At 39.0% G+C, this 24,041-nt stretch overlaps 1 non-coding gene across 1 annotated transcript; it reads left to right on the top strand.

Annotated features, from left to right (window-relative positions):
- Positions 1 to 1,507: 1,507 nt before the first annotated feature.
- LOC125113938 (U6 spliceosomal RNA) lies at positions 1,508 to 1,614 on the top strand. The gene has a single exon (XR_007131638.1). It is a non-coding gene; the product is annotated as a U6 spliceosomal RNA (small nuclear RNA).
- Positions 1,615 to 24,041: the final 22,427 nt, after the last annotated feature.

Raw genomic sequence — 24,041 nt, 5'->3', positions numbered from 1 at the left:
TGCTTCTATCTCTACTTTTAACCTGCAAACACTTCAAAGTCAATGACTATAATTTGATCTCCTCTTTATCTCAGATATGTCTAGAAATGGCCACAATGTACAATTGTTGGTTCACTGATCATTTTTCAACTCACTACATTAAGGAATCTCATTATATCAAGAGAGGGTTTGAAAAAAATCAATAATAGTTGAGAACAAGAGGAAAGCAAGTTTAAGTTATCTTCTTCACCCAGTTAAAAATGTCACTTTAATGGAGTAATAAGCTTTTATTGTTCTGGGCCCCTATTCAAAGGTTTATAAGAAGCATTTGGGATATTATTTTTCCCCAAAATTGATTTTTGAGCTCTCTGCAACCTTTACCCCCTGATCATGGCAAACATTTTTTGAGTAACTATGGGACTAGGAAAGCAAAAATTCAAATGAAGATGGAAAAGTTCACCTTTTTATATTATTTCTTCATATTCTGACCTACTACATTTCTGTGATGTCATGTCTATACACAGTGGGGATCTTTTCTGGTCTTCCTAGCACCTGTACCTGCTTCTAGAAAGCATCCCCAGCCCTCCTCTAGGGAAATACTCCTCCCAACTCAAGATATGATTATGAACAAGCTGAAATCTCAGTGCTCTACTTTTAACCACATAGAGTGGACACTTGAGTATGACCAATTAGCCATGTTATTGTAAATAAAAAGCTCCTTCTAACAAATTGGCCCATCAGGTTTGTTCAGAACTAATTCCTAGAGAGATGTCCTCTTTTTTGTTGCTAATAAGGGGAATGTAAATTTAGGACTGCTGTTGATTTCATCCTATGTTCCATACTTGGAAAGAATGCAGTGAAAACAGAAAGAGGCAGAAATGATTGCAATCATGGTCCCAATTCTAGATCGGTCCTCATCTTCAGTGATTCATCTCAACATCTGTAGTAGATCCTCTTATTGCTCACAATGATCTATAGCCCTCTCTGTCCTTCCTTGGTCATGTCATTTGCAGTATCTTCTTGTGGGAGGTGATGCTTCCCTCATCTGTTATCATCAGGCTTGGCCATGGGACTTGGTTTAACTGAGAGAATATAAGCAGAAGCAATTTATGATACATCCAAGCAGAAACATTAAGAGCCACCACCTGATTCTACAATATTTTTTTTTCCTCTTCCACGAGACTTAAGTCAAGCCTGCTCCTTCAGCCCAGGTCCCAGAAGGAGATGGTATGTGAAACAGAGTCACAGCCAGAATATAACATGAATGAAAAACAAATCTTTGCTTTTAGGCAACAAAAATTCCTTCTAATATATCTCTCTCTCTCCCCCCTTCTCTCTCCTTCTCTCTCTTCCAGAAGATACTTATACCACGTTTCTATCCCTGCAACTGAAAGCATTCTAATTATCCTATGACTAATATATATCCTTTATTCCATGACTAATACATACAATTTAGCAACACATTTACAAAGCAAATTACCACGGTTCCAACATGTGTGAACAAGTGTACATTTAACTAGTCTATCCTGTGCTCACTTCAGCAGCACATATACTAAAATTGGAACAATACAGAGAACATTAACATGGCCCCTATGCAAGGATGGCATGAAAATTCATGAAGTGTTGCATATTTTAAAATAAAATACTTAGGAATAAACCTGACTCAGGGAGTGAAATACTTATATGCTGAAAACTATAAAACATTAATCAAGGAAATTAAATAGGATTTAAATAAATGGAAAGATACTCCATGCTCTTGGGTCAGAAGAATTAATATTGTTGAAATGGACATATTACCCAAAGCAATCTACAGATTAAATGCAATTCCTTTCAAATTACCCATGACATTTTTTGCAGAACTAGATCACTAACCCTAAAATTTATATGGAACCTAAAAGACCCAGAATTTCCAAAGCAATTCTGAAGAAAAAGAAAAGGCAGAAGACATAACCCTTCAGACTTCAGATAATACTACAAAGCTGCAGCAATCAAAACAGCATGTTATAGGCAAAAAAAAAAAAGATACATAGATCAATGGAACAGAATTGGGAGCCCAGAAATAAACCCAGACACCTCACCTATGGTCAGTTAATCTTTAACAAGGAGGCAAGAATACACAATGAGAAAAAGACAGTCTCTTCGTGAGCAGGGCTGGGAAAGTTGAACAGCCATATATACATCGATGAAGTTGGAGCACACCCTCTTATTATACACAAAAATAAAATCAAAATGTCTTAAAAACTTAAACATGAGGCAATACACCATAAAACTCATCAAAGAAAACATACACAAAACATTCTCTGACATAAACTGTACCAACGTTTTCTTAGGTCAGTCTCCCACAGCAATATAAATAAAAGCAACAAACAACAACAATAACAGCAACAACAACAAATGGGACCTAATCAAACTTACAAACTTTTGTACAGCAAAGGTAACCATAAACAAAATGAAAAGAACCTACAGAATGAGAGAAAATATTTGCAAATGATGCAACTGACAAGGGCTTAATTTTCAAATATATAAACAGCTCACGCAACTTAACAACAACAAAAAAACAAACAACCCAATCAAAAATGGGCAGAAGACTTAAACAGACACTGCTCCAAAGAAGAAATACAAATGGCCAACGCATGAAAAATGCTCAACATCACTAATTATTAGAGAAGTGTAAGTCAAAACTACAATGAGGTACCACCTCACACCAGTTAGAATTGCCATCATCAAAAAGTCTACAAATAACAAATGCTAGAGAAGATGTGGAGAAAAGGGAACCCTTCCACACTGTTTGTGGAAATGTAAGTTGGGGCAGCCACTATGGAAAACAGTACAGAGATTCCTCAGAAAACTTATAGTTGGATCCTACCACTTGATCCAGCAATTCCACCCCTGGGCATATATTCAGATGAAACTATAAGTGAAAAAGAAACATGCACCCCTATTTTCATAGTGGCTGTATTCACAATAACCAAAACATGGAAACAATCTAAATGTCTATGGACAAATGAATGGATTAAGGCATGGTACATATACAGTGGAGTACTACTCAGCTATAAAAAAGAACAAAATAATGCCCTTCATAACAACATGTATGCAACTATAAACTATTGTACTAAGTGAAGTAAGTCAGAAAGAGAAAGACAAATGCCGTAGGATATCACTTACATTTGTAATCTAAAAATATGACACAAATGAGCCTATCTACAAAAAAGAAACAGACTCACAGACATGGAAAACAGATGTGTGATTGCCAAGGGTGGTAGGGGTGGGGTGGGGATAGAGTGAGAGGTTACAGGTTAGCAGATGTAAGCTATTGTACATGGAGGGGATAAACAAAAAGATCCTATTATAGAGCACAGAGAACTATATTCAGTGTCCTATGAGAAACCATAGTAGAAAAGAATACATAAATGTATTATATATATCCAAGGATAACTGAATCACTTTGCTGTACAGCAGAAATTAACATAACATTGTAAATTAACTACACTTCAATTAGAAAAAATAAAAATAGTCTCTCCTAAAAATGTTATTTTAATATCTAATAAGAAATTATCTTCATATACAGATGGCCAACAGGCACATGAAAAAATGCTTAATATCACTAATTATTAGATAAATGCAAATAAAAACCTCACACTAGTCGAAATGGTCACAATTAACAAGTAAACAAATATAAAATGCAGGAGAGGGTGTGGAGAAAAGGCTACCCTCCTACACTGTTGGTGGCAATGTAAATTGGTACAACCACTATGGAAAACAGTACGGAGGTACCTCAGAAAACCAAATATAGATCTACCATATGACTCAGCAATACCACTCTTGGGCATATATCCAGACAAAAGTTTCCCTGAAAAAAGATACATACACCCATATGTTCATTGCAACACTATTCACAACCTAAATGTCCATCAACAGATGAATGGGTTAAGAAGATGTGGTATATATATACACAATGGAATACTACTCAGTCATAAAAAAGAACAAAATAATGCCATTTGCAGCAACATAGATGGAATTCTCATACTAAGTGAAGTAAGTCAGAAAGAGAAAGACAAATACCATATGATATCACATATCTGGAATCTAATACAGGGCACAAATGAACCTTTCCACAGAAAAGAAACTCACAGACTTGGAGAACAGACGTATGGTTGCCAAGGTCGGGTATGGGGTGGACTGGGAGTCTGGGGTTAATAGATGCAAACTATTGCATTTGGAGTGGATAAGAAATGAGATCCCGCTGTATAGCACAGGGAACTATATCTAGTCTCTCATGATGCAACATGATGGAGGATAATGTGAGAAAAAGAATGTGTGTGTATGTGTGTGTGTGAGTGAATGGGTCACTTTCTTATACAGCAGAAATTGATGGAACACGGTAAACCAATCATAATGGAAAAAATAAAAATCATTAAACATTTTTTTAAAGAAGAAATCATCTTTAACATTAAACATATGCTCAGAAGTATAAAACAAGTTTCACAATAACACTAATTAGTTCTCTTAAGCACTCATATTTACATTACAGCTAATGTTTTAGCCTCTTATCAAATACAAAATTAAAATTTCAATTTATTTTAATAATTCTATGTATTTTCACTTTTTTATAGTTTAATAAAATTTAATTAGCTCTTAAAAATTGCTAAATTTAGTTTGAACATGCAATCATATTTCATGTTGAAACCGAAACACATTAACATTTGCACGTATGTTTAGATATACAGTAAAAATTTGAAATTTCTTTATTTCCATTAGCTAATCTACTACAGAGCACTTGTGCATATCCATATTTGGTTTTTTCTTCCTATAATACAAGAAAACCATTTTTTTTCTCAATAATCTTGCAGCTAGAGCTAAATGACAAGCTCTAGTTCAGTAGTTCTCAACCCAGAGCAATTTTCTCTATCACCCCACCCCACCAGGAGACACTTAGTCTGGAGTTCCTTGGTTATCTTAGCTGTAGGACGTGCTACTGGTATCTTGTCTAAAGAGCCCTAGGAAGCTGTCACACATCCCACCAAGCATAAGTCGGCCCACTGATGATAACAAAGGATTATTTAGCCCCAAGTGCCAATAGTGCCAAGGCTGAGAAACCCTGTTCTAGGCAATGATACTTAAATGGGAGTAATTTAGGTTACTTTCAAATTGTGGCTGGTAAGAGCCTCTCTTCCCTTTAAGAAGCAACCTTGGAAGCCACATGTTGAAATGGAAGAATCACAAGAAGCAAATGGACTGGGCTCCTGAGTCATCACATAGAAAGGAACTATCCTGGAGAGCTGTCTGAGCCTTAACAGTCTTTGTGTAACCATTACATAAATCTCTTTTCGTCTTTAACTTTTGTTCTATGTCTTAAAGCAGATTTCAGAGCTAATTTGTTACTGCAGCATAATTCATCCTATCCTTACTAATACAGCTCGTTTCATAAATTTTCACTTGTGTGCATAAAAATGTACTACATTTTTAAAATGCCAGCTCATATCATATGCACAGCATCAAGTAGCTTTCAAGTATGACTTATTTTTAGGCAAATATCTTTTATTATTTTAGTCATTAATACATGCTGAAGATAGAGATGACATTGTTCAAGCAAGAACAGGATTTGAAGAATGTATTTTAAAAACCACTTGGCAGTACACTCAATAATCTTCTGAATGTATTCCATAATTGTGAGTGTGAGGAGATCACCCGAGTCTGAAAACAAAAATGGGAAACTATAATTTCCAAAGAGTGTAGAATGGTTTTGTCCACAAGTCATAAGAATATAAAATAAGAGGTTTGAATATGAATTTTTTCCTCAGCAGAGGCAGATATCACGCTGCATTTCACAGCTGCCTAGCTACAATGAGAGATGTGTGTTCATAACACAGTGGATGGTAGTTTAGGAAAGGAATCCAATAAAATCCGTGCTGGAACCAAGAATACAATCTGAGGAAAATGCCTCTAGTTAATCACCCTAATCACTTCCCTGTGTGCCGGAGAGGGGTTACTTTCTAAGTCAGTCTTATTATAGATTATTTACATTAGCCAAGAGCAGTGCTACAAGGCTAAGGCTCCCAAAATTTTAACTTAAAGGCAAGAGTTATCTGTTTTTTTTTCATGCTTTCTCCTTTTTTTCCTTTCTCAGTTAAAGGCATAGCAAGAATTTGTACAGCTTTCAATTCATGCTTCAAAGACCTTGGAGTTCCTGCTGTGGCGCAGTGGGTTGGGAATCTGACTGCAGTGGCTCAGGTCACTGTGGAGGCTCGGGTTCAATCCCTGGCCTGGCACAGTGGGTTAAAGGATTCAGCATTGCCAGAGCTGTGGCTCAGATGCAATCCCTGGCCTGGGAAAACTTCCCTATGCTGAAAGTAAAGCCATAAAACAACAACAACCACAAAGTCCTTAACAACCACTTCATTATGAGACATAAAGGTTTTTGAAAAGGAACAAAAGAAGAATATAAAAAAGGTGAGTCCTACTGTGATGACACCTGTGTGCAAAATATCGAAAAGCTCCAAGATGGCAATACTTGAAGAAACCATGTGGTTAACTTTAGATTTTCTCAATAGACACATTTTATTGCCAAGGAGGCAATTAAAACCAGAATTCATATATATCTTTTTTAAACCTAAAGTTAATTCTCTATGTATGTATCTCATGGCTAGCTAGAAACCATTTTGATGTAAGCAAGGAAAAAATAGTTTTGTCTAATAATTATTTTTTTCCTTGCCAAATACTTTGACCTTATGATGGTGCTTATTTTTCTGATACAGTCCTATGGAAGGGAGACTGTCTGATGTTCTGGCAAGTGCACTGGAAGCTCTGGGATTCAAATTCTGATACTAAAGAACTTTCAAAACTCTAAGCTGTTATGCAAATATTAAGGAGTTTCAGACAGGGTCCACCACAAAACACTAGGACCTCACTTTTACCTGGAGAGGGGAAAAGGGAAAGTCCACATTTGAAACCACAGGGTACTCAATTTTTAAAAATTTTTTTAAGTTTTTTATTTTATTTTATTTTATTGTCTTTTTGCCTTTTCTAGGGCCACTCCCATGGCATATGGAGGTTCTCAGGCTAGGGGTCTAATCGGAGCTGTAGCCGCCAACCTACACCACAGCCACAGCAACGTGGGATCCGAGCTGCATCTGCAACCTACACCCCAGCTCACGGCAACGCCAGATCATTAACCTACTGAGCAAGGCCAGGGATCGAACCCGCAACCTCATTGTTCCTAGTCGGATTCGTTAACCACTGCGCCACAACGGGAACTCAATTTTTTTATAGAAATAACCTACAAATGAATATGTTCAGGGTCATGTAGAGAAGTCAGCCTGGTTCACTGAGGTATGACTGCTCAAGAAGGTCCAATCCAAAGAACGGGATGGACCAATGGGAACATAAGTGACAAGACTGGTTCCTAATGATGCTCAGAGAGGAATGGCAGTACTGCAAGGAAGCTTCATGCAGGAAACATCTTAGCTTCATGGACTGGAATTTGGGCTGGGTTCCAAGCACTGCAGGAAACTGGAGCACTTAAGATACAGAGGTGCAAATCCAACCCTAGGACCTGGGCTACCTCAGCAGAGGAATGCACAGGCTGCCCAAGCACAAAGATTACCAGGACAGTATCTGTAAAAATTACATCACATTCTACTTCCTGGTGGAGTTAAATTCCCAATTTACTCCCTATCCTAGTCAGAACTGCTGCCAAGACCAGAGGGATGTTTTTTGCTTTTAGAGTCAGGAAAAGGCAATGACTGAAAAAATATAAAGAATAACTAAATTTAGCTCCTGAAATTTTTTCATTGTACATGTAAATGCTTTCATACTTTTCTTGGAAGTACTAATGTAACCCAATACAAATACTACTCAGTATATAAATAAGCATGCCAGCACTGAGCATGAACCACATCACTATCACAATTTTACATTGACAGTACAGAGGAAATTAGAAATTCAAGGGTTAAAATTAAGAGAAAGTTGTTTAGAAGTATCACCTAGTTAGAAACCAAAATAAATACTGACAGGTCAGTTTGTTCAAAATATAACATAATCATTGTATGAAACATGGTAAATGACATGACCTTTATTTTCTGACTGCATTTAAATTGTATCCACTGGTGCTAGACTGTGAAGATGGATAATGCATCTCATTCATCTTTGTAACTCTTCCAGTTTTTTGACTCATAGTAGGTTTTCCTTCAATTAATGTTCTCCCAAGAACATATTCAAAGCACAGCTATGACATCGGCTTTATGATCTCAACTTTGACATTAGGTTCACTGTACTAAAAACTATGGCTCTTCTACCCACCTGGTTGATCAATAAAGCAATAACATTTGTAACAAATACAACCCCCCCTGGGGGGGAGGGGCTTCACAAATTCAGCTGGAATTTTATCCACTGGGAAAGTCATGGTGATTATAGCTCTAAAATACAATGATCAAACTTCAACAACAGACCTTCATGCAGTTGACTGGAGCTGGGTAATAGCTGCCTCTTTAATTAGGCAGGAGCAACCTGGTTTCGCATAGTTACAACCACATCTTGACTCTGAGATCTGTGTTATTTGCTGTCACTCAGTTTGAATTGTTAAACTTGCCTGCCCAAATCCTGTGGACATTTGAGTTTGTCTTTCCTATTTAGCCTTGACCAAAGAAAGATCCTGCGTTACCTTGCAAGGGTCCTCTCGTAACTCTTGATAAGCTCTCAAATCTCTTGGAAAGCTTTGGCAAGTACACATGGAACTATGACGAAGGCAGAGGACAACCACATGGCCAGTTAGACCAGGTGCCTCAACCCCAGCTACCAATGGAAATAAGTATGATACATAAGATCATTCTTTTTTCATGTTTAACATACAAATATCCATGAGGTCAGTATGTTATTTTAAAATGTGCAATTAGAGTAATTTCCACTAACTAGATATTTTAAAAATGCCAAATATATCAAGAACCAGCTTTTCTATTGTTTTATATCCCAATATATTTTTTTTTTGGTCATGCCTGTGGCATGCAGAAGTTCCCTGGCCAGGGATGGAACCCAGACCACAGCAGCAACCTAGTGACAATGCTAAATTCTTAACCCGCTGAGCCACTAGGGAACTCCTCAACATTTTTAAAGAAAAAAAATTATGGAAGTTTTCTCAGTATCATGATGTTATCATCATTCATCATAATTTCACAGGCCGGGTAGGCATATAGTTGCCCAGCAAACTTGAAGATGAGGTCCTTATAAAATAAAGAGATAACAGACCGTTGAAAATATATTATTTTGTTGAAAGTCCCTAGTCATCCACTAGTTTCATTTTTCTGAATGCCCAGTTTTCTCCTTCAGTGGCTTTGATTAAAATTCTGGAAAGAGATGCAACTCTCGGGTTATATAGCAGGCAAAATGTAAAGCAGACCATATTAATCTGTCACTAAGCTTTAAATATTCCTTCTCTTGTCTCATACAAAGCAAGCCTCATTCACTATGTATTTTCATTCCTCTGGCTTCTTTTAGGTTATTGATTTTTTCATTATTTTGGCAAGCACATGGAGAGGTTTTATTATGTGTCTGAATTAAATCTATGATGCATAGAGGATGCTTTACTCGGCCGAATGTGTCTTCAATACACTTCAAAATGAATCTAAAAAAAAAAAAATCTTCATTAAGAACTGTTTCCCATTATAACTTCTAAAGTTACTTGATAGCCTTGCGCAGTTTTACAACATGCACTAAATATAATGAAGAGCAAATAAAAATAAATATTACACATCAGGAGTGCTCATAAAACCACTGTGTAATTGTTCTGTCCTCTAACCAAGCCCAAGAAAGCAGCACCTAAAATCCTATTTTTAACATTCTACAGTTTCTATTAAAACCTTATGACTGCTCCCAAGATAAGACCATATGCTTAAACCAACATTAGGCAATTTCTCTTTTTCTCCCTTTAAAACAACAACATACCAAAATCCAGAAGTTAAGCAAATTTAGCTTTGGCTTTTTTAGCATCAACCTTTTAAATTAGGAAGATAAGGCATTTTAATGATAAAGGAAAATTATTTATTTCTCTGGCATTTTTTCATAATATATAATACTAAATGTTCTGAACACATTATTTTAAATAGTAGATGGGTCTCTTGGCCCCAGGACATAAATATACAAACAATGTTCTAACTATCAGGAAACAAATTATTCTCTTAATTACTTACAATGGTTTTTGCTCTCTAATGACATTTATGAGATGCTAAGAAAATAAATCAAGAACGATTTGAAAGTAGAAAAATATGGAACAGGAGTTCCCTTTGTGGCTCATCAGTGACAAACTCAATCAGCATCTATGAGGATGCAGGTTTGATCCCTGGCCTCGCTCAGTGGGTTAAGGATCCAGCACTGCTGTGAGATGCAGTGTAGGCTGCAGACAAGGCTTGGATCTCACGTTGCTGTGGCTCAGATTCAATTCCTATCCCAGAAACTTCCATATGCCATGGGTGCAGCCCTAAAAAGATGAAAAAAAAGAAAAAAGAAAAGAAAAGAAAAATATGGAACAATTACTACCGAGGTCACAAAATAGAGCCAAATGAAAAAGGGAAATCAGAGTAGCTGGAGAGCTCATGCTAATCTTGGGTATCCTACTTCATATAAGTCATTCATTCTATTCTCTCATTCATTAGTATTATTTATAACATTATTCTATATTGTTAAAATATGATTATATTAATGTAAATGAATGTTTAGTTAACAATCCATCTGTAAGAATATATAGCTTATATACCCATCCAAAGGACTATGACTCTGAGAGCAATAGCATTTGGGGGACCAAAATTAAGATAGGAAAACTGAAGAACCAGAGTCAAAATCCACAATATATATAAGGATAAACACAAAGTATGACAAGATTTAGAGTTTTTTGGAGAGAAAAAAAATCAATGCACAAAAAAATTAAATTCTGCCCATGACTATTTCTGCCCCTAATTTGCCCAAGTACAAATAGAAAGGACTTTTCAATTCAAAGGCAGGGGGGTTAACAGGTAAACACTTTGTAAAGGTGTTTTATGAAAGAGGCTCTCAAGATAGCTGATAAGCATATGAATAGATGTTCAACATCATTACTCAATAAGGAAATGTAAATTAAAGCCCCAAATAAGATAGCATTAAACACCTACCTGAATGGGAAAAACTAAAAAGGCTAACAATTCTAAGTGTTGGCAAGACATGGAGCAAGTGAAACTCTCATATGTTATTGGTAGAAGGAATAGTACTTGATGATATCTATTCAAACTAAATATATGTCTATTATGACTGATTAATTCCATATATATATATATATATATATATATACACACACACACACATATATCCAAGAGAAATCAATGTGTATGTCCACCAAAAAAACAAAAGAATTCTTAGCAACTGTCTTCATAATCACCAAAAGATTACAAAACAAATGTCTATTAACAGTAGAATAAATACCTAGTAGTTAAAAAGACAAACAACTATTGCTTAATACAATGAACATAAATGATTTTTAAGGCCATAATCATGAGTAAAATGACATAATTGAGCACAACCTATATTTTTATAAAACATAAACTTTTTCAACATTTTTATAGTTTAATATGGTAAAATTTTGAGTTTAATATGGAAAAGTCAGAACATTTATTTTGAGAGGGAATTGTGGATAGGTGGGTTTTGATTGGATAATAGCACAAGGGATCCTTCTGGTATGTTAGAAACATTCCGTATTTTCGTCTTGCTGGTAGTTACAGCTACACAATTTGTGAGTGTGTTGTGTGTGCAGAAATTCAAAGCATTAATTAAAAACATACAAATAGAAATTTATCACTTGACATTTTTGTGCTTTATAAGGGTGTGTGCTATATAACTCAATAAAAAAATTAGGAGTTCCCATCGTGGCGCAGTGGTTAACGAATCCAACTAGGAACCATGAGGTTGCGGGTTCGATCCCTGGCCTTACTCAGTGGGTTAAGGATCCGGCATTGCCGTGAGCTGTGGTGTAGCTTGCAGACGTGGCTCGGATCCCAAGTTGCTGTGGCTCTGGCGTAGGCTGGTGGCTACAGCTCTAATTCGACCCCTAGCCTGGGAACCTATCCATATGCTGCAGGAGCGGCCCAAGAAATGGCAAAAAAAAAAAAAAATTAATAACTGAGGATTTTACATCTTGGTAGCAGATGTGGGTAAAAGACTTATCAGCTTTCTCTTTTCCATGGAAAGTACAAGAGATGAACTTTCTAATTGCTTGTTTCTTTCCTCATGTCCAGCAGGAGGAACCAACAATGGGTCATATTTGTTCTTCTTAACATATTGGTCTCTGCCTATATAATGTATGAATTGGTTTCCTTGGACTGTCATAATATTACCAAAAATGAGGTCTGGTTGCTCATGCTCTAAAGCTAATAAAGAGGCAAAATTGGTGGAAAGGAAAGTTATCTTTATTTCGGATGCAGGCAAGGGTTGGGAAAAGGCAGACTCCTGTCCAAAGGCCGACTCCCCTCCTCTGACAATCAGTGAGCAAGTGATTTTATAGGCAGAGGGAGGGGGCTACATGCAGAAATAGCACAGTCAGCTCTGATGGTCATATTGAAATTGGTCATGTGGTGCTCTGACCAGTGTCATATTGATTGTTTTAAGTATGGTTAATCTTTAGTGCCAGGGTTGGTTTGTTTCCATTTCTCTGAAGCCAGTTCTCAGAATTGTGGCACCTGTGTCATGGCTACAGTCTGGGCACCATGCAGTTGACTTCCTCCACCTGGTCAGGGTTCCGGTATCTATTAGACAGCTCATAGGATATGGCTCAGAAAATGATCTCTAGCCCTTGAGAAAGAACGAAAGGTCCTTGATTTTGCTTAATGATGAAACTGTTATTAGTTGGTCTCATTTAACTTGTTTCTGCATGTCTTTGATTAAACTCATTCTTTAACTAAAGTTTTTCTACAGACAAATAGGCAGATGGATGAGATGAGAGGTGGGGTGAGGGAGAACCATAGGGTCCTACTCCATTTCAGTGATAAATTACCACAAATTTGATGGCTTAAAAGAGCAGAAAATTATTCTTTCAATGTTCCGGCAGCCAGAAGTCCAAAATCAAGATGTCAACAGGATTGAACTCACTCAGAAAGATCTAAGGGAGAATGCTTCCTTGCCTAGTGGCTCCTGTGGCTCTTGAGTTGCAGCTGCATCTCTCCAATCTTTGCCTCTGTCTTCTCTGGGTCTCTGTGTCCTTTCTTCTGATACAAGGACACTTACCACGGGACATACCCAGATAATCTCATCTAATTCCAGAATGATCTCATTTAGAGACCTTTAACTTAATTATATCTACAAAGACCCATTACATCTGCAAAGAACTTTTTTTCAAATAAGGTCACCTTCGCAGGTTCTTAATTAGGACACAGACGTATCTTTTGGGGGGTCACCATTCAACTCACTACAGTGTGTACAGACTAAAACGTACGTGACACTCCACTACAATAAAGTTACGATAATATAATGTATATTCTCTAGTCAGTTAACAGCAAATATGTTTGCTTTGCGTTTTTCATATGTGAAGTAAGTTTTCATTGTTTATCTGATATGACCTTCATCATCAGACTCCATATAATAAAAAATAAACAGATATGCTATAGTAACCAGAATATACAGTTGACCCTTGAACAATGTAGGGGCCTAAAATCCCCATATAACTTACAAGTTATAGTTGGCCTTATGTATTCCCAATTTCTCCCTATGTGGAGATTCAACAAACTGCAGATCATATAGCACTGTAATATTTACTGTTGAAAAAAAAAAAAAAAAGCCAGTTTAAACCTGTGTTGTTCGAGGACCAAATGTATTTATTTATCACCTTTTTGATTATTGAACCAGTTGGAACCCTGCTTGCAGGATACAGTGTTGAAAGTTTCAGTCTTAGTTTGAAAGAGAGAATTAGCTTGAGCCCATTGCAGGAAAGGAATATGACATTTAACTTCTAACTCACAAAGGAAAGGGTTCAAAATAAGGTTAAGCAGTAACACCTATGTAATATGATGGCATGTGGTAATGGAAAAAATTGTGCAGGTAAAATTTCCTAAAAAACAAGTTGAACTAACAGAAATCTTTGATTAAAGAAAAAAACTTGTCCTTATGAAAGCTAAAAGACTGTTTTCTGTTTTCTTCTTTTATGCCTGCTAACTTTGGTCCACCCTAAAGCCATAATAATATGTTATTTTTTATAATTTAATATATTTACTCTCCACATATCAAACATTATGTCTACAAGTGCAGAAACAGCAGTCTTTTACAAACATGCATTGTGTCTCTTCTTCCCAAAATTACTATAAATATGTATACCTCACATGTACTTCAAATGTGTACTGTATATGATCCTTTTTAAAACAAATTCACTATTCTAACAAAGTATCTGAATTTATATTAGTGAATATTGAATAATTATGTATATAAAACAAATGTTTTACTAACCAAAACTCCTGTAGTTTTTTGAGTATTGTATATTTGAAATTTAATTGTATTTACAAAAATTTGATTTTCATGCAATTATCTATCTATGCATAGAATGAGACACATATGTGTTACTTATTTAAAATGCAGTGATTATTGCATAAGATATTATTCTGGCTTTCTCCAACAGGGTAAGTGATCATCACAAAGCAAATATGCTAAACTGCACTTTTGTCCTCTCAAACTTAAAAAGGGAATTTCAATTTGTTAAATAGCTGCATGAAAATGGAGAATTGCCTTTTATTGTTGTACAAAGGACAAGATTCTATGAAAACTGCCAAGAAGCATTTTCCTGCAATGGCATATTATGAGGTGTGGATTTAAAAAGGCTTTTCTATTACCAATACTGTAATTGGGCAGATGTCTGCTGCATAAACATGTCTGCATTAAGAGCTTGATTTTCCTAAGAGCTGACTACTGGAAGCAATTTGGATTATAGCACAAAATACTCATTGATTATTTTGCAAATGAAAATTTTAGTTCCCTTGACAAAGATGTTTTAGAAGATGGCCTTTAGAGTGGAAAGCATAGGCAATGGGACAAGATGTAGCAAATCAGATACAAGAACATAATGGAGAACAGTAGAGGCTGAGCTCTGGACCTTTACCTGCAGCCAGTAGGTATGTCCTATCAGGAGGCATCTTCCTCAAGATGCTGGGATTCCAATTTCCAGCAGAATGGAGGAGGATGCCAGAAAGCAGCCTATCTGGGTTAGGAGAGATTACTTGGTTGTAGAAGCAAGTTAGGGGAGAATAGCTAACGGTAGAGCAAAGTGTGCTTAAGATTCAGGCATACTCAAGTTCAAATGCTATGTCAACCATTTACTAGTTGTGTGCCTAGTAAATAGTCTACCCTGACATCCCAAGACTTAGTTTTATTACCTGAGTTCCTATTGTGGCACAGCAGAAATGAGTTTGACTAGTATCCATGAGGATGCGGGTTCAATCCCTGCCCTCCTTCAGTGGGTCGGGGATCTGGCGTTGCTGTGAGCTGCGGTGGAGGCCAGCAGCTGTAGCTCGGATTTAACCCCTAGCCTGGGAATTTCCATATGCCATGGGTGTGGCTGTAAAAGAAGAAAAAAAAAAAAAAAAAGAAGAAGAAGCAGGCATCATTGCTTAGGGAAGTGATGAAGTAAGACTCAATTAGTATTTTTGTTTTACCAGAAATGTACCTTGTCTTTTGCATTTTTACTGAAGAAACTCTAGAAGGGAAGAAGGTGAAGTGATTCTGATGGTCAATGCCAGGTGAGAGCCTCCACCAAAAGCAGAGAAGTTTGTCAAGCGCTAAGCAGAATATCGAGTCACCACTCATGCAGATTAAGACAGAGTACAGCTGGAACATACATTCAGGGATCAATGGAAAGGACCAGATACACATTTAGGAAACTCAGCAGGGTTTTGAGAAGTCCCCATCTCTATGGATGTGTGGGACTTTGAGTCTCAGCCAGGTCTACTTGCTTAGATGGACTCCTCATGCTGATGGAGCGGTGGCCCTTAGGCTCTGTGGAACTGGTCCCACAATATCAATAAAGAAAGACTCTGCTGAAGACTGGCTGTCACGGTTGCATTTTGCAGCCCTCAAAATGTATCCGTTGAAGTCCTAACCCCACTGCCTCAGAATGTGACTGTATATGGAAAAAGAGCCTTTCAAGAGATAATTAAATTGAAAAGAGGTTATTATGGCAGGCCTTAATTCAATAGCACTAGTGTCTTTATAAGAGGAATTGGACACATACAGAAGGAAGGAGGTATACAGCCACAGGCAGAAGATGACCATCTACAGGTCAAGGAGAGAAGCCTGGAGCAGATCTTTCCCTCCTGGGTCTCAGAAGAAAGCACCTGCAGACAACCTGATCAAACTTCCAGCTTCCAGATATGGAAGAAAATAATTTCTACATTTAAGCCATTGTGACATTTTCATCTGTCTTGACATAACTGCAACCATGCAAACACACCCACAGGAATTCATGTCCACAAGTTAGCCCATATGATGGACCAATGTCTTATTGAATAGATTCCAATTTACAGGTTTTCTCAGAATCAGGGAAGTTTACTGTGCCTGTCCACCAAGGCCTATGAATCCCGGACAGTTATTTCATTGTGAATGTTTCAGAGTCATCTGTATGTGTGATTCAGACCTATAACTGCCATCACTACCAAACAGTTGGTGTTATTTTTAATTTACCCAGTGTATATGGAAGGTCCTTTTGGACGGGGCCTCTAGCAGAGATGCAACTGTTTTATTTTTAGCAAGGAAAAAAAAGACATTGTTCATTTCTTTTATCTTACAACTATAAGATTAAGAAAAATATGAGTTGAGTTATTAACACATACGGTTCTTAAATGTAAATGTTTAAATTACAATGTCTCTTCCTTCATGTAATACACATGTCACTCCAGGCACTGTGCCGAGCATTGGGAGCCACTATGTACCGGACAGGAGTGTCCCCTGGTGTCAAGGATCTTATGTTCAAGAGAAGGAGATGGGAAAACAAAGTCTCAAATAATTAATAACTGAGTGCTGGTGGCTGAGTGAAAGAAACTAACAAGAGTGAGCAAGAGAATGATAGTGAAGTGGATATTTTAGAGGATAATCTGGGAAGACCTCTCTGAGGAGGTGGCTTTTCTTTCAAACTTTATAATTGGATCACAGTCAGGTAAAATCTCTTCCATGATCACATTATGAACATTTTGGCTCTAAGGTACAGTGAAAAAATGACAAACTTCTACTAAACCCAAGTTACATGGCTCATGTCCCTCTAAACACATGACAACTCCTTGGCCACTAAAAAGTTGATGGAAAAAGAAGATAAGTGAGTCAACTCTGGTGCTTTGTCTTCCAGTTTCATAAAATTCCAAACACTGTAAAGAGCTCACAGAAAAGGTAGTTCACTGGGTTCAGTCCCCGACAAAGAGCACATGGCACTTAATCCTAGCCAGAGTATTAACCTGTACATTCCAATCTTCAAGAGACACACATTTCAGCCTTCAATTATCAGCTCTAGTCACAGTGAATAGAAATGAGGAAAGATATACTTACTCAGGGAGAGAATAACCTGAGTACTCAAGCAAGTTGAGTAAGTTTTAAGAAATTGCTATGTACTTTAGGCAATGGAATAGCCAAATATGTGTGTGTGTGTGTGTGTGTGTTTCTTTTTTCTTTTTATGGATGCACTTACAGCATATGGAAGTTTCCAGGCTAGGGGTTGAACGGGAGCTCCAGCTGCCAACCTACACTACAGCCACAGCAATGATAGATCCGAGCTGCAACTGTGACCTATGCCACAGCTTGTGGCAGGCAATGCCAGATCCTTAACCTACTGAGTAATGCCAGGAATCAAATCCACATCCTCAGAGAGACAGTGTCAGGTTTGTAACCTACTGAGCCACAATGAGAACTCCTCCAAATGTACATAGTGTGTGTGTGTGTGTGTGTATATATATATATATATATATATATATATATATAGTTGTTTCTAAATTTCCAATGATTCTGATCTGCTCTATTCTGGAAAATTCCCTTTATTAAATAGGGTTTACTGTAGAAAGATCATAAAATGCATAACACTGGTGTGTGTGGGGGAGACTACCCTGTTGTAGATCAAAGGTAATATGGTCCCAGTTTGTCATTCCTCCCTATATCTATAACCTTTGTCTGTAACTCTATAGCAATCTCCCATTCTGTGCTCAGTTTTTGACTTGCTTTAGGCTACAAAGATTTTGATGAGCATGACACAAAAGCATGGAAGGCACTTGCATGATTGAGCTCACTTCTGCCACTGCTGTAAGAAGGACGTGCCCAGACTAGCCCTCTTGTGCCAGGAGGAGAATGAGAGACACAAGGACCAGAGCTGAGCTGCCCCAGTCATCCTAGTCAGGCCACCCTAGAGGCCAAAGCCATCCAGACTTGGATGAGAGCCAGCCTAGATCAGCAGAGCCCCTACCCAACCTATAGCTGACTGTAAACACATGAAATGAGCCCAGTCCAGGGCCGACTGCATGAACCTACAATAAAGCTTATTGTTGTATCCCATTGAGATTGTTATTTTTTATTAGAGAGAATTATTGTGACCATCAATTTCTGATACACACACCACCCTGAAACAGAACAATTTAACATTGCTCTAATTTATTTTTTGTTTGTTTGTTTTCTTTTTTGGATTCCCTGCACCAAATGGAGTTCCTGTGCCAAAAATCAGATCTAAGCTGCAGGTGTGACCTACACAGCATCTGCAGCAGCACCAGATCCTTTAACCCAATGTACCAGGCCATGGATCCAACCCATGCCTGAGCATTGCTGCAAAGATGCCACCAATACTGTTGCGCCATAGCGAGAACTCCAACGTTGCTCTAACTTTACTTTAGCTTTTTGAACAACTTACAGGCTTTCTAAAGGTTCAAGTTAGCTACATCACCATAGCACACTATGAATTCTAGTTTCCTAGACTGAATTATCACATTGGGCTCATAGAGATACTAGGAGAGAAAAATCCAACTACAGTTCTGACATTGAAAGCTCACTGTAGTAAATTAGAGCAATTTCTGATTTGCCATCCAGGCAATCAGCAAGGGCAAACTCTAGGGGCAAAAGCAGTAGACCATTCCAACAAGTCAAGACAGGAAAATGGGCTAGATGGAGGGAGTGAAGCTGGAAATGGGGATGGGTTGGGGGAAGGCTTTCCAAGTGGAAAAATTAGTATGACACTTAGGGCTCTTTCCTTGCAAGCAACTCTGGCCCACTTAGGTGAGCAAAAGAACTTGCTGGAAAGATGCTGAGTAGCTTACAGAATGAAGAAGAAAGCCATCCCGGCAAGCTGAAGAAAGGATAGGAAAGGGTACCCGAAGTGAACTCAGTAGCAGTGACATGTCTCTTCTAGGTGCTTCCTCTAGAACAAGTTTAACCACCTTCAGCCTAAACTGTTACTCAACTTAGAGCTGAAGGCCTGACAAAGATCATCCAAATGTGCAAGGGTGACAGATGCTCCCTTCCCCTACTTGGTGAGCAGGGGAAGAAAAGTGGGCCACTGTGATTGACAGCGATCCCAGATCCATGGAGGGAATGGGGGGGATGTCTATAAAGTCGGGAGGAAGTGTTTCAGGACAGGCAGAAACAAATGCCTACTAGTAAAAAGAGCAAGTGAGCAAGACTTCTAGTTTATATGAGACAATAACGGGGAATAAACCACAAACTTTAGATTGGACTCCAGCTGAGAAGGGAAATGCTCCGTTTGCATCAAGAGACAGATGTCTCCAGGAAGGTCTCTCCATCTTAGCAAGGGCTGCTCCTCCCTTAGCCTAAAGGAGCTTAGCAGCTGGGAGATCTGGCTCCCCATGAAAATGTGATTGCTTCCCAGCATGGCTCCCACTGGCCCACAGGCTACTGGAAAACGACCCATAAAAAGAACTACTCCTAAGTCTGTGGATCTGAGCAAAGGCAACAAGGACCATATGACTGACTGGAGCAAGTGAAATGAATATGACCGTAATTCCCAAATAGAAATTCTATATCCCCCTTCTCTTTTGCTAAACCAGGTAAACTGAAGTATAATAAGAAAAAATTCAATTTAAGGACGTCGGTCGGGAAAAAGTTTACTTCGCCAGGTGTGGTAAAGTGCTCCTTGTGCCATGCAAGTGTAGCTGATTTATCCAGAAACGATCCAACTGGAACAGGGCGTCAGCTAAAGCCCGCCACCACATTTGCAGGGCTCAGGGCAGGAGTACAAATGGAGGCCTCTATCCCATCTATCTAAAGATGTTTAAAGACTTACATGAAGTTCATATACTGTTAAATGAGTTCTACTCTTCTGTCTTGACAAAGACCTGGGAGACCAGGTTGAAGTTTAGAATTCTCTGACCCACTGGGATACTTTGCCAGCACATGAGGTGTGGGCAGAAGCAGCCCCCAGCTGTTGGCCTGAGGCCTGCTCCATTTTCCTTCCGACTTCACTTCCATCCCACACCTTGAAGGCCTTCATAAACCTGCACGTAGAAATCCTAGCTCAAGAACTGAAAGTCATTCTCAGCGCCCCATCCCCCACAATGAGCCTCCTCTTGGCCACACTTGGGAGCAGGGTATATGCATCTGTGCAATTACCTCCTCTTATGATGACAGACCCTAGGAAGGGGTCTGCTGAAGTGAGCCCTGGGATGTGACCCCTTCAGTGAAAGACACTGCCCCCTCTTACCTAAGGGCTTCAGGCAAAAAAGATCATTTTTAGTTATTAGCCTTCAGATTGCTCAACTGCAAAAACCTGCCTCCCCCAAGGTCATGCTCATTCCAGGGGCAGGCCACGCTCAAGGACTGATTGACATGAGGCTCTAGGGGCCTGCCCAGCCTGGCCCAATTCTAGCTCCAGACATTGCATGCAGTCAGCTGAGGCTTTTGCTGAACCTGCCACACAGCTCGACTTCTCCCTCTCCCCAGTACTGCTTCCTTCCTGGAGCTTCCCCAGGTTTCCATCTCAAGGCCATTCTTTCCTAAACATGCTGCACCCTTAAACTCCTCAGGGCCTGCTTCCAGGGGAATCCAATCTGAGTGTTGGCACAGACACTAGAAGCAGGTTCGTTGCTATGTGAGCAGAATTCCAGGAGACTGCGGCCCCAAAAGGCAGGGCACTGGCTCAGAAGGGCACATTCTGGAACTTTGCCCCCTGGAACTTCATCTTATGGTGAGAGGTCCTTCAGAATGGGTCCCTCTACAGAGCAGGACCTAGGGTGACAGTCCTTTTGACTGGATCTAAGGGCAGCGCCCATCAGCTATATCACTTTTGAAATGTCCTCAAATTGCCACAAGTTTAATGACTTAAAACAGATTTATGACCTTACAGTTCTGGATGTCAGAATTTCAAAACTGGGTTTTATGGGGCTAAAACCATGTGTTATCAGGGCTACAGTCCTTCTGGAAGCTTAGGGAAGTATCATTTCCTTGTCCTTTCTGGCTTCTAGAGGTGTTGCCTTGCATGGCTCTAGGTCCCTTCCTCCAACTTCATAGGGTAGGATCTTCAAATTACCCCTAGCTCTCCATCACAAGGACATGTGTGATGACATTTAGGGCCCTCCCAAATAATCCAGGATAATTTTCTTATTTCAAGTTTATTTTTGTTTGTTTGTTTTTGCTTTTTAGGGCCACACCCGCAGCATATGGAGGTTCCCAGGCTAGGAGTCGAATCAGAACTGTAGCTGCTAGCCTACGCCACAGCCACAGCAATGCAGGATCCGAGCCAAGTCTGTGACCTACACCACAGCTCATGCAATGCCAGATCCTTAACCCACTGAGCAAGGCCAGGGATCAAACCATTATCCTCATGGATCCTAGTCAGGTTCGTTAACTGCTGGGCCATGAAGGGAACTCTTCAAGATCTTTAATTTGCTCACATCTGCAAACTCCCTTTTACCATGGACTGCAACCTAGTCACAGGTTTGGGGGTTTAGGATGTGGACATTTGGGGAAGTATATTATTCTGCCTACATACCATCTGTGAGCAGGAAGTCTCCATTTCAGCTAAGTGTATGAAGCTTACTCCTCTCTCACCTTGCTTCAGCCACATAGCCTTCCCGATATCCCTACATGCTCCAGCCATGGTCCCTTCTAAGGGTCCATGTATTTGCTGTTTCCTCAGATGGGATATTTTTTCCTACAGATATTGATATGGCTCATTTCCTCACCTTCTTCTCATCTTTATTCAAAGAAGACCTTTTCAGTAAGGGACATACTATCTAAAATTATAACCTCTCCCTCCCCCCAGACATTTCTTACCTCTCTTACTTTTTCCTCCTGGGAATTTATTAAGTGTTATGATGACAGCTTATTTGTTGTGTACATTTTCTGCCTGCTCCACTAGAATGTAGCTCCATGGTGGCAGCATCTGGGTCTATCCCCAGCTCTGGCACATGGTCAGCATCCGGTACAGAAAGGCTGAGTTAGTCGGCTGAATGTTTAACAGCAGAAGGGAGGAAGCCCAGCATTACTGGGAAAGAAGGAGAGCCTAGAATCAGGCCTTGGATACGGTTAGTTTATTTGGAAGCTGATCTCAGTAGGAGCGAGGAAAGCGTCAGGGAGGAAAGGGGGAAACCATTAGATACATGGTGTTTTATTGAGGTCTCTGTTGTAGGCATCAAGAATGGGATTCTGGGAGTTCCTGTCATGGCTCAGTGGTAACGAACCTGACTAGTCCATGAGGATGCGGGTTCGATCCCTGCCCTTGCTCAGTGGGTTAAGGATCCGGCATTGCTGTGAGCTGCGGTGTAAGTCACAGATGTGGCTCAGATCCTGCGTACCTGTGGCTGTGGGATAGGCTGGCAGATACAGCTCTGATTCAACCCCTAGCCTGGGAATTCACATATGCTGTGGGTGTGGCCCTAAAAAGACAAAGAAAAAAAAAGAAAAAATGGGATTCTGCCAGAACCTCTGAGATGCACTCAGGGAATTCTTCCCAGCATTGGTTACCTGAAAGATGAGACACTGGAATATTTTTCCACTGGCTCCCATCTCCCACTGGACATGAATCCCTCCTCTACTCCCACATCTTTGGGTTTCCCACTGTGAGCCAGCTGGGGGACCTGTGCACTGAAGTAGGCTCTGGGGAAGACTGTAGAGAGACAACTGCAAATGTTTGCAGCAAGATCCTGGAAGATCTGAGCTTCCTCAGTCTGTCCACCACAGCTGTGGTTAAAATCAGAAGAGAGCTGAGTAAATGCAACGTGGGTACCAAGGGCCTATGCTTCAGATGAAGACAGCAAAAACATGGGGCATGTTATTCACAACTGACTCCCACTTAATGAAGATTCCTCTTCTTGCCATATGGCTTAAAAACAATAATAATTCCTAATCATTATATAACATGCTCATATGTATTTGTATATCCCCATTTTCTCACAACACAACTATTTCACTATTTTTTAAGACTAAAAAAGGGGGAAAGGAAAAAGAATATCTCACCAACCTGCTAGTATGGTAATCAGAAATAAAAGATAAAAATAATGAAAACAATCAGAGAGAGTTTTTCCCAGAAAATTGGTGAAGTTGTGTGTAGCATTATATTCCCCAGGGTCAATAAGAATACAATTGGACAGCATGCATGTAGACTATTAAGGGGGAAACTGATACATTTCTTCCAGAGGGAAATTGAAAATATGCACAAAACATTATTTTTAAATAGTCATTCATGTGGAGTACTATTTAGCCATTAAAAAGAAAGAAAATTGGTCATTTGCAGCAACATGGATGGATTTGGAGGGTATCATGCTAAATGAAATAAGTTGGATAGAGAAAGATAAATACGGTATGATATCATTTAGATATATGGAATCTAAAAAATACAACAAACAAGTGAATATAACAAAAAAGAAGCAGAGTCACAGATAAAGAGAACAAACTAGTGGTCACTCATGAGGAGAGGGAAGGGGGAGAAGAAATATAGTGTAAGGGATTAAGAGGCACAAACTATTAGGTATAAAATGAACTACCTAAAATGAGGTAAGCCTAAAATGAGGGATATATTGTACACATTGGGAAGATAACCAATATTTTATAATAACTACAAATAGAACATAATCTTTAAAAATTGTGAACCACTA

Source organism: Phacochoerus africanus, chromosome 1 (genome assembly GCF_016906955.1).
Source record: "Phacochoerus africanus isolate WHEZ1 chromosome 1, ROS_Pafr_v1, whole genome shotgun sequence".
NCBI lineage: Eukaryota > Metazoa > Chordata > Mammalia > Artiodactyla > Suidae > Phacochoerus > Phacochoerus africanus.
Note: the sequence above shows the minus strand (reverse complement) of the source record. Positions and strands in the feature narration are given on the sequence as shown.